This window comes from Hypanus sabinus, unplaced genomic scaffold (assembly GCF_030144855.1).
Source record: "Hypanus sabinus isolate sHypSab1 unplaced genomic scaffold, sHypSab1.hap1 scaffold_862, whole genome shotgun sequence".
NCBI lineage: Eukaryota > Metazoa > Chordata > Chondrichthyes > Myliobatiformes > Dasyatidae > Hypanus > Hypanus sabinus.
In genome coordinates this window covers 105,443-116,647 of record NW_026781714.1, presented here as the reverse complement: position 1 = coordinate 116,647, position 11,205 = coordinate 105,443, and the positions used below count along the sequence as shown (strand labels likewise).

General features: G+C 44.4%; 1 non-coding gene across 1 annotated transcript; it reads left to right on the top strand.

Annotated features, from left to right (window-relative positions):
• The first annotated feature begins 10,899 nt into the window (after window positions 1-10,899).
• On the top strand, window positions 10,900-10,971 carry trnae-cuc (transfer RNA glutamic acid (anticodon CUC)). The gene has a single exon. It is a non-coding gene; the product is annotated as a tRNA-Glu (tRNA).
• The last annotated feature ends 234 nt before the right edge of the window (window positions 10,972-11,205 follow it).

The window sequence follows — 11,205 nt, the reverse complement described above, 5'->3', positions numbered from 1 at the left end:
GCATAACGAGCAGTTGTCCACTCAGTGAGATGGACAACCACTTCCGGTTTGTACCCGGAGGAGAAGGATAGTTCACTTGTTTGCACTCGCCCGAGTCAAAGCGGGGAAAATGGGAGAGAGAAACAGATGGGAGAACGTGTTTATTACGTGGTCTTCTGCAAATAAAGTGGGGGTTAATGGATCTGGTATAAATGCATTTTAATAACCCTAACCCTAACCCTAGCCATGGTAGGAGCTAGCCAAAGTTGACTGAACGGATAGCCTAGCAGAAAAGACAGTGGAACAGCAATGGCAGGTATTCTTGGGAATAATACACAAGGTGCAAAATCAGTTCATCCCCCAGAGAAGAAAAGATTCGAACGGGGGAAAGGGGCCACAGTGGTTGACAAAGGAAGTCAGAGATTGCATAGCATTAAAAAAAAATAAGTATGACAGAGCTATGGTGAGTGGGAGGACAGATGATTGGGCAATTTTTTAGGAACAACAGAACTTAAAGAAAAAGGCAATACCGGGAGAAAAAAAAAATGAGGTACGAATGCAAGCTAGCCAGGAATAGCCAGGAATGTTGGGCCCTTGAATAATGTATTTCGTGAAATTGTTATGGGAAACAGAGAAATGGCAGAAGAATTTAATAAGTACTTTAGATCTGTCTTCACTAAGGAATACACAAGCAAGCTCCCAGATATAAGGATGGGCCAAGGACATAGGGTAATAGAGGAAATGAAACAGTTTGACATTAGGAAGGAAACGGTGATGAGTAGAGTGATGGGACTGAAGGCTGACAAGTTCCCAGGTCCAGATAGTCCGCATCCTAGGGTACAAAAGGAGGTGGCCCTGGAAATTGCGAATGTATTGGTAGTCATTTTCCAATGTTCCTTAGATTCAGGATTAGTTCCTGAGTATTGGAGAATGGCTAATGTTATCCCACTTTTAAAGAAAAGAGGGAGAGAGGAAACAGAGAAATATCGACCTGTCAGCCTAACATCAGTAGTGGCGAAGATGCTAGAATCCATTAGTAAAGATGAAATAGAGACATATCTAGATAGCAGTGATAGGATTTGGCCGTGCCAGCACGGATTTACCAAGGGTAAATTATGCTTGACTAACCTATTGGAGTTTTTCGAGGATGTAACCAGGAAGTTAGATAAGGGAGATCTAGTGGATGTAATGTACCTCGATTTTCAGAAGGCATTTGATAAGGACCCACATAGGAGATTGGTGGGTAACATCAGAGCTCATAGCATTGGGGGGAAGACATTGAGATGGATAGAAAACTGGTTGGCAGATAGAAAGCAAATGGTAGCGGTGAATGGGTGTTTCTCGGTATGGCAGGTTGTGACTAGTGGGGTGCCACAGGGCTCGGTATTGGGACCACAGCTGATTACGATTTACATCAACGATTTAGATGAAGGCATTGAGAATAACATCAGCAGGTTTCCTGATGATACTAAGCTGTGTGACAGTGTGGCATGTGATGTGGATTTTAGGAGAATTCAGGGTGATGTGGATAGGCTGGGTGAGTGGGCAGATACTTGGCAGATGACGTTTAATGTGAATAAGTGTGAGGTTATCCACTTTGAGAGTAAGAGCAGGAAGGCAGATTATTATCTGAACGGTGTAAAGTTAGATAAGTGGGAAATACAAAGAGATCTAGGAGTCCTTGTTCATCAGTCACTGGAGGTGAATGAGCAAGTGCAGCAGGCAGTGAAGAAGCCTGATGGAATGTTGGCCTTTATTACAAAGAGAATTGAGTACAAGAGCAAGGAATTCCTCTTGCATTTGTATAGTGCCCGGGTGAGACCACACCTGGTGTATTGTGTACAGTTTTGGTCTGTAGGACATCCTGGCTATAGAAGAATTGCAGCGTAGATTCACAAGGTTAATTCGTGGGATGTCAGAACTGCCTTATGCAGAGAGGTTAGAGAGACTGGGCTTGTACTCGCTGGAATGAGGGAGATTGAGAGGTGATCTGATTACAACATATAAGATTATTAAGTGATTGGACAAGATAGAGGCAGGAAATATGATCCAGATGCTGGGAGAGTCCAGTACCAGAGGGCATGGCTTCAGAATAAGGGGTAGGTCATTTAGGACAGAGTTAACGAAAAACCTCTTCTGCCAGAGAGTTGTGGGGGTCTGGAATGCACTGCCTCGGAAGGCAGTGGAGGCCAATTCTCTGGATTCTTTCAAGAAGTAGCTAGATAGGTATCTTATGTATAGGGGAATCAAAAGATATGGGGACAAGGCAGGAACCGGGAATTGATAGTAGATGATTAGCCATGATCTCAAAATGGCGGTGCAGGTTCTAAGGGCGGAATGGTCTACTTCTGCACCTTTTGTCTATTGTCTATAGTCTATAACGTCAGAAGGTTTGGTATCCAGGTATACAGAAAGCAAAGGATGGCTGTGGATGGTAATTTTTCTCCTTGTGTGTCGGTGAACACTGGAGTCCTGCCGAGATCTGTTGCGAGAACTACGGATTTTTTATGAATGGTTTGGATAAGGAGGTGGAAGGGTGGTTTATTGTATTTGCAGAGTTTTGAAGGTTAGTATAATTACGGAGAGAATAGAAGTGTGTCACAGATTACAACAGGACACTGACGGGACGCAGAGCACCGCTGAGCAGTTACAGATGGAGTTCAACCCGGAAAGCTACGGTGTGATTCACTTTGGAAGGATGAGTTTGAAGGCTGAGGTGATACTTTCCAGAGTCATCAGAGGGTCGCACATTAGTACGAGTTCCACAATGGAAATAGAGTGTTGAGACTTTCTCCAATAAGCCGAAGGCCGCTCAATGCTACGAGAACCACAATCGTCACGGAGCGGTGCACTGCAGGAGCAGGAAAAAATGTGATCGACAGGTGAGCTTAAACGCATCCAGTGTTCTAAGCGTACTTATAGTGACTCTCAAAAGGCAATATACCTGACAGTAAATCAGGAGAAAAAATACAACTGAATGGCAAATAATGGAACAGCCTGGGAACCTGCGGATAATTCACAGATTTCACTTGCTGCTTTCGTTCAAGTCGATGGATAAATAGTAGTAGAATTATGCCAGGTTTGAGAATATGCTTAAACTTAAATAGACTGCATCGCACGACACGGGTATGGGGTGGTCAGGTCATTCACTGGCAGAGATCAGCTTCCAGGCAAACGGACAGCGTGCGCTGGAAAACATTTTTCTTCAAATTGTCCGCAGTCCTCGCTACTTTCCCGAAGACACGACCCTTTTTTTCATCACAGGTCTCTGGAAGATCGCTGTGGATATTTTAAATGGTTTGGAGGAATAGAAGTGCAGTGTTATTGTAATACACGTCAGCTGTCATTGTTTATTCCATTACTCGCATCGTCCGGAATAACTGGCACGAACGAAAGAAAATAATGAACGAATGTTCCCCTTTAATAAAGAAGTGTTCTCCATTTCACCCGCCAGAACAAACTCCTTCCCTCAATTTCAGAAGCGAATGTGCTCCGTCAACTGTTACAAAATAAATCGAAATCAAGATGAATGCCAACTTTAAAAACAATACAGATATTAAAAAAAGTTATTTAAATAACTGAAGCCAGGTATCATGAAAAATAACGTGGAAAATTCGTATCATATTTTATTTTAAAGCACATAGATTGCAATACCCCTTGAGGAGTCAAATTAACGACTCGGAGACAGAGCGAGTAAAAATAGTTTAACGTAAGTGTTTGTGCAGTTGGTTGTCATTAATGCCTCTGATGTGATAGCCACGCTAATTGCCTCAGTGGAATTGTTTTCTCCTCAATAAAAGTCTGCTAAACCGATCACCAGTCCATCCGAGCAGCTGAAACACTCCGTACAACTGAACGCTGCTTCTGATGGAATATGGGATATCCGGCGATTTACTACATCGCGGCCGTTTTCTATCCCACACTTGTAGCGGTTGGTGTCCCCGGTAAGATGCCGGAGCTGGTTAATTTATGTATGGTGCCGTCGTTACTCTGCTGCGGTATCCGCACTGTTACTAAGCACAGATGCTACCGTCGGTGGAAACGTGTTTCCCAAATGGAGGATTCGGGCATCTGGTTGTTTTATTTCCATATTTCGTATTTCGATCGCAGTGTTTTTTTTTTCCTTTTGTCAATTAAGTTAGTACCGATTTTGTCACTGTTTCATAATTGCACCTCGCTGGGCTTTCTGAAGTGATGACGGTCTCTGTTTTTCTCGGTCCTGGTCTCTATTCGTGCAGACAGTCCGACGTTATAACACCGTGGCAGCTTATTTAAATAACTGTCCAGTCTATTTTCGACAGGTAGGTCTGTTCTTCTGTAAGTCAGTAAATGAGATCTCGTGTTTTATATCTCCTTGACTCCACTTTGTCACGGCTACATACAATCCCTTCAGCGATTTCAAGTCTAACAATGGAAATGGTGTTGTTTACAGGAACGATTGACTGCTCACTCGTACCTGAGTCGTGGAACTCGGATGCCTCGCTCTAAACTGTGGGAAGGTCGCCAATCCACTGACACTCACATCCGTCATTGTCCTCCAGCCGGAGTGCAGCGACCGAGACCGCACACACTGGATTCCGGCTTTCCTCTTCCAAACAGGAAATACCCTGCACAGCATCGGGAGAATGGGGGCATTCAGGGAGCTGACCATATTTCTATTTTGTTTCCAAATTTCTTGCAGTTAACTTAACGGCGATTGTGATCCTATCTCGGGGAAAATGCGGACTCTCCAAATGCATCACCCGTTACCTGGTTGGAATGGCAACAGCGGATCTGATGGTGGTTATCGTTGCTGCTTTAGTGGAACAGACCAACAATATCTACATTTATTCCAAATACCTGCTCCTCACTCCTGTCTGCGCTCTGACACTTGTATTTGTCGAATTAGCGACGGATTGTTCTGTTTGGTTCACGGTCATTTTTACCTTCGATCGCTTCATCGCAATATGTTGCCGAAAGCTGCGGGAGCGATACTGCACCGAGAGAACAGCAACGGTGGTGATCGTGACCGTGGTTATAGTGAGCTTCGGGAAATGTGTCCCGGGTTACTTTGCCATTGAACCTTACGTCATCATTGACAACACGCCATGGCGGTGCACCGCCACATATGAATACGTTACTTCACCCGTGTGGAGAGGGTATACATTACTGGACAGTATTTTAACGCCATTGCTACCAATCGGATTAATCCTGGTGTTTAACGGGTTAACCGTAAGACATATCGTTGTGGCAAATAGAGTCCGCAGAAAGCTTCGGGAGAGCAGCGACAATCAGAAAGATGCCGAGGTGGAAAAACGCAGAAAATCGATGATCTTGCTGTTTTCTATATCAGCTAATTTCATATTATTTTGGATGCCCCATGTAGCCCGTTCTCTGAAATGGAAAGTGCAAAACTATCTTTACCAGGACAGATATTTGAGTTCCCCGGTGTACATCCTCCAACAACTTGGTTTCATGTTACAATTTCTCAGCATGTGCACCAATACTTGTATCTATACACTGACACAGAGGAAATTCAGAGAAGAGCTGATCAATGGAATGAAGTATGTGTTTACATTAAATGGCCATCTGTGTAGATAACCCCCGTGTCTAATGGCAATTCAGCTTTTTTTTTCAAATAAAGTCGTTTTACAATGTACAGGTTCAGAAAATATGTCATAAATTCAAACAATTTATTCAAACAATGACACGCCTGGTCATACGGAATTTGCAGAGTTTTTGCTTCACACAGTTCAGGTAGGTAGCTATATAAACATTCAATACTGCTGCCGTGATTGTCACTTTGGTTGAAGTATGTTCCAAACTATCACAGACACTCGACTGTCACAAGGGCAGGGATGGCTTCAGGACTTTCCGGGTTTTAGATGTTTCAAAATGGACAGGGTCGGGTATCAGAATTTAAAGGGAGTACGATGGGGAACTAGGGATAGTATCGCAGCTGCAGAATGGGAGGACAACGTGGAGCATTCGTTTGTTAATAGACCTGGAGACGAACACTGATTATGTTCTGGCGTTTGAAATGGGCGCAATCTCACCATTTGGAGTATTCTGTACAGCCGCCCACCAGATTAACAAAATAAAATGCGACGGGAACAGTGATGAACCGACTGGGAAGCAGAACCTGGATATGAGCCATGTTATTCGCAAGGGCACCTGCAACCTCCCTAATAGTCTTTGGCACCTACCCAAGTTAAAATGTTTAGGAATGGCATAAATTCTCGGTTGTGTTCAGGAAGTCTTCATGTCACAATATGAATAAAGGCTGACTAGCTAACGTTCCATGTCAGATCTAATATTAGGAAAGGAAACGGGTCTTGTGACAGATCTATCCCCGGGTCCGCATTTCAGATCAACAGGGCGAACTCCCCACCATTTACCTTGCCCAGGGATAGCACCAGTGAGTATGGAATGTGTTTAATTAGGGATCAGCGATTTATGGTGCTGCCTGGCAGGAACTCAGGATGGTACATTGGGAAATGATGCACTCGGGGTGTTGCGCAACAGATATGTGGGGATTGTTTAGGGAGCACTTACACGGGGTTCAGTATAGGCTTGTCTCACTGATGCAGGGAAAGGACGATAGCGTAAAGTTACGCTGGGAGACAAGAAAGTTGGAACAACACGTCAAGGGGACGAAAGAACGATACTAACAGAACAGGAAGAAAGGATCAGGTAAGGCTAAAGCGAGTCACAATGTAGACAGGAAGGAATATAACAGTGGACTTAAAAGAGTGATAGGGGGAGTTGAGAAATCCTTGACTAGTTGGACTGTGAAGAACAGGAGGAGACTAGAGAGAGTGTGGGCAGATCAGAGGCAAAAGAGGAAAACGTGTCTGGAGTCCAAGGAGGCGATGAGGCTCCTCACTGAATACATTGATCAATGTGAACACTGCGAAAAAATGCAGATATGCTCGAACATGCCGACGTTGAGAAAGAGGATGCGTTGGAAACTTGGAAAACATTATGATAGATGATTCCCCGGTGGCGAACTGGATATAGTCCGGGTAATTTTGGAAGGCGATCTCCGATATTGCTGTGCTTTTGGACAGGATATTAGTGTCTTCGCTGGCCACGGAAGTAGAACTAGGTGACTGGAGGGTGGAAAAAGTTATTCATTTGTTGACGAAAAATAACAGGGATACTTCTTGGAATTATAGACCAGGGAGCCTCACATCAGTAGTGGGTAAACTACTGGAGGGGATTATTGAAGAGGGAATTTATGCGTATTTGGAGAAACGTAGTCTGGCTACGGAGAGAAAGCATGGCATGTTGTCGTTAATGAGCCAGATTGAATTATTTGAAAAAGTGAAAATAAAACTAACAGTTGAATCAGAACAGTCGATGTGGGTCCTTTAATTTTTGTCAGGTGTCTGATAAGTTCCCGATAGTGGACTCATTCTGAATGTGAGGAGACATGGGGTCGAGGAAACCTGGCTGCGTTGATTCAGAATTGGCTTCCTAACAGAAGGCAGATGATAATATAGTAGACAGAGTAAATTCTGGCTGGGAGACAAAGGACATCCGTGTTCCGCATGAAGAGTTGAAATTCTGGCACACTTTGCAACACTATTGCGAGTCTGATGGAGCCCTACAACTTGAAACCAGCATTTCAAAGTGATCAGCAGCAGCTTCCGGTGTTTGTTAAAAGATCCAGCGTTCCAAAATCCCAATTCTAGTACACACTAATTTATCCTAATGCCAATTTACCTCTGAATCGTGGTTTTATTGCATCGAGTGTAGATACGCTCATTTTTCGATCTTTATAACCCTGAATCCACATGGCCGGTGTGGAATCCGTGTCTCCCTCTGAAATCATTAATAAACGAAACATACAAATCTACACAAACTAAAAACGCAGCGAAGGCAAAGCAAATATCTGAACTCACTCTTGTCTTCCTTCAAAACCATCGCAGACAGTCGGAGAATACAGAATAAACAATTTCCAAAGCTTCCATCTCCTCATGCTGTAACCATCCATTAACTCAGTCTCCATGCTTCAGTGTGTGCAAGGACAGTGGAATCGAACAGCATCAACAACTTTCTAGATTGGTCGGTGCTGTGAGGCAGTAAGGTTCCAACCCAGATATACAGTCAGACAGCCACAGGGAACCACTGCACAGAAACAGGGTCTTCAGTAAGTTCGGGCCTTGATGAAATATTTAAACTGTCTACTCCCATCGACCTGACCCGGACCGTAGCCATCCATATCCCTCTCATCCGTGTATTTCTCCAAACATCTCTTAAACGTTGACATAGGAATCTCAATTACCACTTGCGTTGACAGCACTCTCTACATTCTGTCGACCCTCTGAGTGAATAAGATTCGCCTCATGATCTCCTTAAACATTTCACATTTCACATTTCACCCTTCACCCATGATCTCCAGTTGTATTCTTGCAATCAGTAGAGAAAGCCTGCTTGCATTTACACTCTCTATACGCCTCATAAAGTTGTATACCTCTATCAAATCTCCACTCAGTCTTCTACCCGCTCGGGAATACAGTGCTGATATATGTAATCTTTCCTTTTTAATTCAAAACATTCAGTTCCGGCAATAGTCGTGTAATTTTTTTCTTCATTTTTTCAATCTTATTTGCATCTTTCCTGCAGGTAGTTGAGCTCAACAGCTCACAATATTCCAATTCTGGCCCCAACAAAGCCGTAAACCGTAACAACGTAACTTCCGAACTACTGTACTCCATTCTTTGGTCCGGGAAGGCCAATGTGCGAAAAGCTTTACCATGTCTACCTTCGCCGTAACTTTCATTGAATTATGGACCTGTATTCCCAGATTCGTTTGTTCTATCGTACTGCTCAGTGCCCTATTTCTCATTGTTTCAGACCAACCCTGGCTGGTCCGCCCAAAGGACAACATCTAACAGTTGTGTGCGTTAAATCCGATCTGACAATTTTCAACCCGTTTTTCCAGCTGGTCCAGATCCCGCTTTATGCTCCGGTACTCTTACCCCGATGTCCACTACACCTGTAATGCTGTTATCATCGGCAAATTTGCTGATCCATTTAACGACATTATTATCCAGATAAGTTTATGGATGACAAGGAACAAGGGGCACAGCAACGATCCCTGGGATACTCCACTCATTACAGGTCCCCAGTTAGAAAGACAATCATCAATTATCATACTCCAGCTTCCCCAACGTATCCAATGGCGAATCCAATTTACTTCCTCATTGTGAAAGCCAAGCGACTGATCCTTCCCGAGCTTCCTCCCACGCGGAACCTTGCAAATTCCTTGCCGAAGTTCCTGTAGACGGCATCCACAGCTTTGCCTTCAACACCATTCCAGATTACTACTTGTAAAGATCTGTGAGATTGGTTGGACATGATCTACTGCGCACTGGTCAATATTGTCTATCGCTAATGTTCCTGTTCCTGATCGGGAGCTGGTGAAAGATTTTCGATGGGGAGAGAGATCAGAGTCAGGTGTTTAGTGTCTGTAGAAAGCGGGAGGGGGATAGACACGAGAGAGATGACGTGCGAGGTGATGCATTTTGTAAGCTCCAGTAAGAGCGGGATGTCTACATTATTGATAAGGCTTTAGGAATTTTGAGATTTGTTTATAAATCCAAAGATCCACGATGGCACTGGCAATACACGCGAAGTATTGCCGACAGATCGCTAAAAGTCTTGATGTATTTCTGCTGACCCACTGTCGCTGCAATCTGAAACCCATAATTTCCCTTTAAGAAACGTACTTTTGATCTGACTAAATTACTCAGCAGATTAACGAGCTACTGAAGGACCAGGTGGACTTGACTCTCGGGAATGCAGGTGCGGCACCTTTTAGCGGTCAGCGAAGGTCAGCCATTACCATTGCCGGAAAAGAGGTCGGTTCGGAAGACTTCATGCCAGACTAAATCGACGGGCGATGAAGCATCATTTACCCGGCATCTTCTTGGCGAAAGGTCAATTACTTGAAAACAAGATGCATTACGTCAGCGCAACGTTGCAGTTTCGGAGGGAAATGAAGGGCTGCTGTCCTCTCTGTTTCGTGGAGACATGGCTCAGTTCGGTGGAACAGCCGGAAGGCTTCTCAGTCCACCGTTCGGAGAAGATAAGAAGGTATTGTGGTGCTGGGGGAGGGGGGGGGGCGGGCGGTGGAACGGCGGTGTTGTTTCATGACTAACTTTTCACCTTCTCCGTACATGGCGGTCTTGCCGCACCCTTGTTGCCCCAATCACAACATCCAATGATTGAGTTCTGTCGGTGCTGCTTACCGAGAGGTTCTCCTCATTGATCCGGACGGCACTTCACATACCGCCAGAGCAGATGTTAAGCAAGCATACCATGTACTGAGTGCCGCGATCGGCAAACAAGGAACTGCCTACACTGAGGACTTTCAAATCATTGCGGGGGTTTCTATCAGGCTTGTTTCAAGAAATCTAAGCTAATTTGTCGCCAGCACATCATCCTCAGTACCAGGGGCTCCCGCACACTCGACCACGGTTACAGCACGATCAGAAAGCCCAGCATTCCACCCCCAGACCATATTTCAGGCATTCTGAACGTCTGGGTTTCTTTCTCATACCTCCACCCAGGGGGAGGGTAAGGAACAAGACACCGGATGTATCGGCAACAATGCCACGGGAATCGGAGGCAGAGTACTGAATTGCTTCGAGGCGACAGACAGAAACAAAAACGAACCAGGGCTCATAAGAGAATCTGAATGTTACCATCTTTATAAAGACACTGGAGAACGAGTGTTTCCCACTGATTCATTCAGAGTCCAGAGTGTTTCTTAAACTGAAGCATTGGGTGAGCACGCGGTCTGCAAAGTGCTGAGCAGTAGATTCGTGACAATATTTATCACATTTATTCATTATTATTCATCTTTAGGTTTTGTTTCATATTTTGCTGGTTTTGTAGTAATCTACTGTTGTAATCAGAACTTCATCAGCCTCCCTGGTGGTCTAGTGGTTAGGATTCGGCGCTCTCACCGCCGCGGCCCGGGTTCGATTCCCGGTCAGGGAATTAAAATATTGCCTGTTTATTTAAAGTGTTTGTTTCAAATTATTTTGTGTATTAACTTGCTTCCACAAGAACCCGAATCCTGTCTATGCTTAACCTGCATCCGCCTGATTCAGCACCATAAAACCACAAAATATACGAGCAGAACATGGCATTGAAAAAATAATATCGCAGGTGCAGTCTCAATAAAGCTGGAAATAACTGCGAGGTCTTGCTGGCAATAACTTGCAATCGATA